The sequence below is a fragment of the Propithecus coquereli genome, unplaced genomic scaffold (genome assembly GCF_000956105.1).
Source record: "Propithecus coquereli isolate 6110/MARCELLA unplaced genomic scaffold, Pcoq_1.0 Scaffold919, whole genome shotgun sequence".
Classification (NCBI taxonomy): domain Eukaryota; kingdom Metazoa; phylum Chordata; class Mammalia; order Primates; family Indriidae; genus Propithecus; species Propithecus coquereli.
The window spans coordinates 85265-93146 of NW_012155496.1; the positions used below are offsets into that span (position 1 = coordinate 85265).

Consider the following 7882-nt stretch of genomic DNA (forward strand, 5'->3'; position numbering starts at 1 on the left):
TATTAAAGAAAAATCAAAAAGAACTTCTGGAAATGAAAAATTTATTAAAGGAATTACAAAACACAGTGAAAAGACTCAAGAATAGGTTAGATCAAGGAGAAGAGAGAATCTCAGAGATTGAAGACAACACCTTTCATGTATACAAGTCAGTCTCAGAGACAGAGCAGAGAATTAAGAGAAAATAGCAAAGCCTACAAGAAATATTGGATTATGTGAACAGGCCTAACACAACAATCATAGGCATACCTGAGGGTGAAGGAAAAAGTACACAAAGTTTGGATAATCTATTTGAGGGTATAATGGAGGAAAATTTCCCTGGCCTTGCTAGAAATCTAGATATCCAGGTACAAGAATCTCACAAGACTCTTGGGATATTCATCGCAAAGAGGAAAACACCATGACACACAGTCATCAGACTGGCCAAAATAAACACGAAAAGGGCCCTTCTATGAGCCATAAGGTGAAAACAGCAGGTAACCTACAAAGGAAAACCCATCAGGCTAACTGCAGACATCTGAACTGAGACCTTACAAGCTAGAAGGGACTGGGGCCACATTCTCAGTCATCTCAAACAGAATAATGTGTAGCCTAGAACTTTGTATTCTGAAAAACTATATTTCTTATATGAAGGAGAAATAAAGACCTTGTCAGGCAAGGACAGACTGAGGGAATTCATCAAGACAAGATCTGCTCTCCAGGAAGTACTCAGAACAGCGTTACACACACATCAGCACAATAGACACTCACCAGTGTAAAATCATCCAAAAGCTACAAGTCAAAGGCCAGATACCACAGTGGCTCAAGAGAGAAAACAAAGCAACAAAGTTCAACCCAACAGGATAAACAGAAATAAACACCCATTATTAATTCTTTCAATAACTGTGAATGGCACGAACTGCCCACTGAAGAGACATATGTTAACAGAATGGATAAATATACACAAGCCAAGTATCTGCTATCTTCTTCAAACACATCTAACGCACAAGGATTCATTAAGACTCATGGTGAAGGTATGGAAAAAATATTCCATGCAAATGAAAACCAAAAGAAGGTGGTGTAGCAGTTCTCATTTCAGATATCTTAGTCTTCAAATCAACAAAAGTAATGAAAGACAAAGATGGTCATTATATAATGGTAAAGGGAACAATTCAACAAAAAGACATAACAATTCTAAATATCTAAATATGCGTCTAACTGAGGTGCACCCAGATTCATAAAGCAAAGTCTCAGGTTACAAAAGCAATGTACATAAATCAGTAGTATTCCTATACGCCAACAACAGTCAAACTGAGAACTGAATTAAAGATTCAATATCTTTCACAATAGCAACAAAGAAAATAAAATACCTGGGAATATTTTAAGCTAAGAAGGTGAAAGACTTCTACAGGGAGAGCTACAAAACACTGAAGAAGAAAATAGCCAAGGACACAAACAACTGGGAAAAAATACCATGCTCATGGATTGGCTGAATCAACATTGTTAAAATGTCTACACTATCCAAAGTGATCTATAGATTCAATACAATCCCTATTAAAATAGCAACATCATTTTTTGCAGATGTAGAAAAAATAATTCCATGCTTTGTATGGAACCAGAGAAGAACCTGTATAGCAAAAGCAACATTCAGCAAAAAGAACGAATTGGAAGGCATCAATTTACCAGACTTCAAGCTATACTACAAGGCTACAGTAACCAAAACTGCATGGTACTGGCACAAGAAGAGAGACAGAGACCAATGGAACAGAACTGAGAACCCAGACATAAAACCATCCTCATACAGCCACCTAGTCTTTGACAAAGCAGTCAAAAACATACACCAGCGAAAAGAATCCTTATTCAATAAATGGTACTGGGAATATTGGATAGCCATGTGTGGAAGACTGAAACAGGATCTGCACCTCTCACCTCTCACAAAAATCAACTCACGATGGATAACGGACTTAAGCCTAAGGCATGAAACCATAAGAATTCTAGAAGAAAATGTTGGAAAAACCATAAGAATTCTAGAAGAAAATGTTGGAAAAACTCTTTTTAGACATCATCCTAGGCAAAGAATTTATGAAGAAGACCCCAAAGGCAAACACAGCAACAACAAAAATAAATGAATGGAACCTAATCAAATTAAAAAGTTTCTGCACTTCCAAGGTGACTATCATCAGAGCAAATAGACAATACAGAATGGGAGAAAATATTCACATGTTACACATCCAATAAAGTGCTCATAACTAGAATCAATAGAGAACTGAGGAAAATCAACAAGAAAAAAATCAAACGACCCCATAAAAAGTGGGCAAACAACATGAACAGAAACTTTTCAAAAGAAGACAGACTAATGGCCAACACACATATGAAAAAATTGCTCAACACCTCTAATCATCAGGAAAATGCAAATCAAAACCAAAATGAGATATTACTTAACTCCAGTGAGAATGGCTTTTATCAAAAAGCCAGAAAAGAACAAATGTTGGCATGGATGAGCAGAGATGGGAGCACTCTTACACTGCTGGTGGTACTGCAATCTAATTCAAGCTCTATGGAAAGAAATACGGAGACACCTAAAACAACTAAACTTTTGATACAACAATTCCACTACTGGGTATATACCCAAAGGACAAAAAGGCATTCTATAAAAAGGACATTTGCACTCGGAAGCTCATAGCAGCACAATTCACCATTGCAAAGATGTGGAAACGACCCAAGTGTCCATCAATACATGATTGGATTAATGAAATGTGGCATATGTATACCATAGAGTACTACTCAGCCACAAAAAACAATGGTGATCTAGCACCTCTTCTACTATCCCGGATAGAGCTGGAGCCCAGTCTTCTAAGTGAAGCATCACCAGAATGGAAAATCAAGCACCACACACACTCACCATTAAATTGTCATTAACTGATCAACAGTTATGTGCAAATATGGAAGCATCATTGATAGGGTGTTGGCCAGGTGAGAGGAGGGAGGAGGGGATGGGTAAATTCACACCTGATGGGTACAGCACGTGATGTCTATGTGTTGAGCATGCTTGTAGTTCCAACTTGGGTGGTGCGAAGGCAATATATGTATCCACAGTGTTTGTACACCCATAATATTCTGAAATTAAAAAAAGGAAAAATTTAAAAATAACATTGATGTCATGTATTTCATTTATCCACATACACTAATCAGCCGATACATTGTTACTACTGTTAATCTAAACAGGCATCTTTTAGATCAGTTAAGAATAAGGAAGCTTTTTATTTGACCTTCATTTATTCCTTTTCTGATGTCCTTCCTTATGTAGGCCTAAGTTTCTAACTTATATAACTTTTCAGTAATTGCTGGAACAAAATAGACAGAAAATGTGTAAGAACATAGACGGTCTGATGCCCATTATATGCAGAGAATCACTGAAAATTTTCAATACATTTCATTTTTTAAAATTCCAAGCAATCTAGAAATATATCATAATGTTCTCCATTAGTTAAAGAAAATCTACAAAAAACCTAGAGCTAAGATTACGCTCAATGGTAAAATGTATAACGCTTTCTACCTAGGGCCAGGAGCAAGGCAAAAATACTTTGTTTCTCATTTCTGCTCAATTATTTCTATTAGACACTTAAACTATTGCAATATAATAAGGGAAAGAAATAAAAGGAATAAGAATTTAAAAGGAAGAAATAAAACTTCTTTGCTGCAAACAACATGAAGATGAATGTGGAAAATCCTAAGGATTCTATAAAAGAACCAAAAATATAATAGACAGGTGAACATACCATGGCTATAAGACACAAGTTCGATATACAGAAATCAATTGTATCTCTCTATATGAACAGCAAACACATGAAAATGACACTAAGTCAAGTGCCTTATCAATGGCCTCAAAAGACATAAAACACTTTGTAATAAATTTAATGAAAAGTACATTGAAAACTACAAAAGATGAGTTAGAAAAATTAAAGAAGATCTAAATAAACAGGTACATATTAACATGTTCACAGATCAGAAAACTCAAAATCATTATTTTATTCTATTGGTTATAATTCAATACTACCATTGTTGATATTTTTGCTGAAATTTCCCAGCTTTGGGGAGCCCTTTCTGCCTTTGGGAGCTCCTGTGTCTTTTTTATATTTCTCATCATTTCTTAAGCATGTCCTTATTTTCTGGCACTGCAAAATATTAAGTTCATCTTCTATTTTCTTTGCCCCAATCCTAGAATATAATATATGAATAAATAAATCTGGGCCTCCTCAAAATTGAAATGAACAAGAATACAGGCCACAGATTGGGACAAAGTATATGCAAAGCACCTATCAAAACATTGACGAGTACCTAAAACATACAAAGAACTCTAAAAACTCAAAAATAAGAAAACAAACACCTAGTATAAAAATTGGCAAAAGCCTCAACAGATAATTCACAAAGAGGATATACACATGGGGAATGAGCACAGGAAAAGATGCTCAACGTCATTACCCATCAGGGACAGGCAGGATGGGGTCCTCCCGCACATTTATCAGAATGGTGAAACTCAGAGACACTGATATGGCCAGGTGCGGGGAGGTGGGGCAATGATGCAGAGGAACTGGGACTCTCCTGCATTCCCGGCAGGAAGGCACAAGGGCACAGGCATTCTGGAAAACGCTTTGGCAGTTTCTGATACAATTAAAGGTGCACTTGCCATGTGACCCAGTAGTCCCTCTCCTGGGTGTTTACCCTAGAGAAATGAAAACAGCCAGCCATTTGGAAACCCATACTCCAGTGTTGGTAGCAGCCTCGTTCGGGTTAGCCAAAAGCTGGAAACCACCTTCGATGGACGGTCGGGGAAGCAAACTGTAGTCGTCCATGCGGTGGAATACCACTGAGCAATGGAAGGGAACAACCTGTGGACGCAGGGAACGACGTGGATGAATCTCAGAGACATCATGCTGATCGCCAGAAGGCAGTCTCAAAAGGGTTGCATGCTGTGTGATTCCATCTATGTAACCTTCTACCACAGGCAAAAGTACAGTGACAGAACAGATCATTGGTTGCCAGGGGTTATGGTGGAGTGAGGGTGCGACAGTGGAAGGAGGACAGCACGAAGGAGTTTTACAGGGTGGGAGAGCTCCTCTGTCCTGCCCGCGGCCGTGAGGATCTACACGTGTGTTAGAACTCATGGAACTGTATGCCAAAGGAAGACAGTCACTTTTACTGTGCCATAATTAATAAAACAAAAAGAGAAAACTGGGAGGCAGGGCAGGAGGGAGAAGAGATGACACAAGGGAGCCAGGCCAGGTGACGCCCCCAGGGCTTATCCTCCGGGCTTGCATGTGGGATAGACAAGGTCTTTCTGGTAGGACAGTAACAGACTCAGAACTCGCCTGGGCATGGTGGCAGGGACGGGGTAGCATTGCGTGCCCAACATCAGTCTGCCAAGTTCACTAACGCAGCCGGGGTCCCTGGAAGCCCAGGCAGCTGAACTTTCTGGGGACCCGTTCCCAAGTGGGTCCCCAAAGTACCTCCAGCAAGTTGCGGAAATGTTTCCTGAGAAGCGGGTATGGTGGGGTGTGATGCCAGTGAGCGGGGCAGAGCCTGAGTGAGTGTAGGAAGGAGGGAGGGAGGGACCTCAGGAAGAGCAGAGGCTGGGGGCCAGATGCAGGGCTGTCGCGCAAGGAGGAGGGACTGACTGACTGACTGATGACAGAACGTGTGTTTCCCCAGCATCAGGCCCCGTAGCCAGCAGACTGTACCTTCTCTTTCCCGCGCTGTCCCAACAGCAGTCCTGGGAGGAGGGACCGTCCTTATTCAGGCTGGCGCTGTCTTAACTGGAGAGACCCAGCAAGGTGTGGACAATGCCTTCCACCGGAAGCTGGGGTGGAAGCTCTAAAGAGACTTCTTCTCCCCTCCTTGCCTCAGGTTGTGTGTGTTCCTCTGTGGATTCTCATGTCCTTCCTGTGCCTGGTGGTCCTCTATTACATCGTGTGGTCCGTCCTGTTCTTGCGCTCCATGGACGTGATTGCAGAGCAGCGCAAGACTCACATAAAAATGGCCCTGAGCTGGATGACCATCATCGTGCGTCTTCTCACTTTTGAGGTGAGCTTTCTACCTACGAGAAACCTCTCCAGCCCCTAAGGCCCACCCTTCCCTCCCGCGGCCTCCTGCCTACCTGGAAAGCAGCCTGCTATCCCTCGAAATTGCAGCGAGAGCACGCCTCCAGGATAGAGCACGCCTCCTTCTCTTGGGGGGCGGGCAGGGGCTGGCAGTGAGAGTGCAGCTTTCCAGTCCTGATGCGCCCGTATGTCTTGAGGTCGTACGTTTTGAAAGGGCGAGTTGGATATTGGATTTTCATATTTGAGTTCTGTGGAGAATTCTAGAATGGCCACCATTGATCCTTCAAACAAACACCTGGAGGAATTTCCCATAAAAGTCCTGGGGCTGGAAACTTTTCATGTGGAGGGACTTTTGCTTAACCCTAGAGAGGGATGTGAAAGCTCATCTCCTGGAAATCCCTGAGGATGGGTGATCTTTCGCCGAGACCAGAAGTGCTGACCTTCCTGCTTCTGAGAGCTCACTGGGCAGGGGCCGTCTAATGAGGTGCAGCTTCCAAAGTTGTCCACTTTCCGTTGTTGTGTCAAAAGGACCTTGTCTATGTCTCTCTCTTTAGATTCTGCTGGTTCACAAACTAGACGGCCACAACGCGTTCTCCTGTATACCCATCTTCGTACCCCTGTGGCTCTCCTTGATCACGCTGATGGGAACCACGCTCGGACAGAAGGGAGGAAACTACTGTACGTACTCGGCATGTCAGAAGCCCTTCATGTGTGTGTCTGCGGGGGTCCAGGGGTCCCCGAACAATGAAAGCATAATAAGTCTGAGGACCCTGAGTTAGAAGTTTATGAGGGAAAGCAAGGGCCGAGGAAGTTCTAGGACCTTCTAAGGAAAGGGCTCGCTGTCCCCTGGCCTGCACCACGGCTTTCCTCCAAGTCCTCCCTGCGATTTAGGGGAGGAGCAAACAAGGCAAGCAGCCTCTCACAGCTTTCCTTACTCCTCTGTAAAATTGGAATCAAGATACGTCCTTGCAGGGCTTGTAAGGAGTAGATGAAAAGTCCACATCTCCCACCTGAACCCCGAGATCATCCTAGGTCCCTTTTTCCCCTCCCCGTCCCGAATGTCCTTGCTGACATCAGTGAGTGTGGTCAGGTGCACCTTGCGTGCCCTCTCTTCCTCTCCCCCTGCACGCAATGCCACACAGCTTTGAAACAATCTGTAAGGAGGGTCCCTTCCTCACGAGGCTGTGAGTTCTGTCGCTTGGAACCCCAGAGCACTGCCCTTCTGGAAGCCAGTGGGGTGGCAGCAGTACCTAGACTGCAGCCCAGGCAATGCTTGCTGCTTGTGCCCCAGGACCGCCAGCACAGAGCCGGTGTTTGGGTGACAGAGAGGAGGGGCGGGCCTTGCGGAAGTAGCTTTAGGGTGGCCTCTGGCCTGGACCAACACCTGCCGGCCACCTTCCCAGATTTCACAGGGTGACAGAAATCCTCTTCTTGGATGACACTCTTTGTCATTCAAGAGCTTATCCTGGGCATGGAAGGTTAGAGGAAGAGAGCGAGCACGATCTAGGTATTTGAGACTCACTAGGGCAGTGGTTCTCGAACTTTAGGTCCCACCAGGATCCCTAAAGGCCAGGAAAAGTGGGCAGCCTCAGCCCACGCCAGCCCAACCCACAGTTTCAGATTCAGGAGGTCAGGGCTGGGGCCCGAGAATCGCATCCTGAACAAGGCCCTGGGGATGGTACCGATGCCGGCCTGGGAACCCCACTTTGAGGACCCCAGAGCTAGAGGTCATACTTTGGCCCCTTATTGGGTTGAGGCCCTGTCAAGTCTTCGTATCTGAGTGAGCTCTCTGGAGAAAATGGACTTCT

General features: G+C 43.8%; 1 pseudogene; it reads left to right on the forward strand.

The window, feature by feature from the left end:
- Positions 1-5886: 5886 nt before the first annotated feature.
- Positions 5887-7882, forward strand: part of LOC105826790 — a 9465-nt pseudogene continuing 7469 nt past the window's right edge.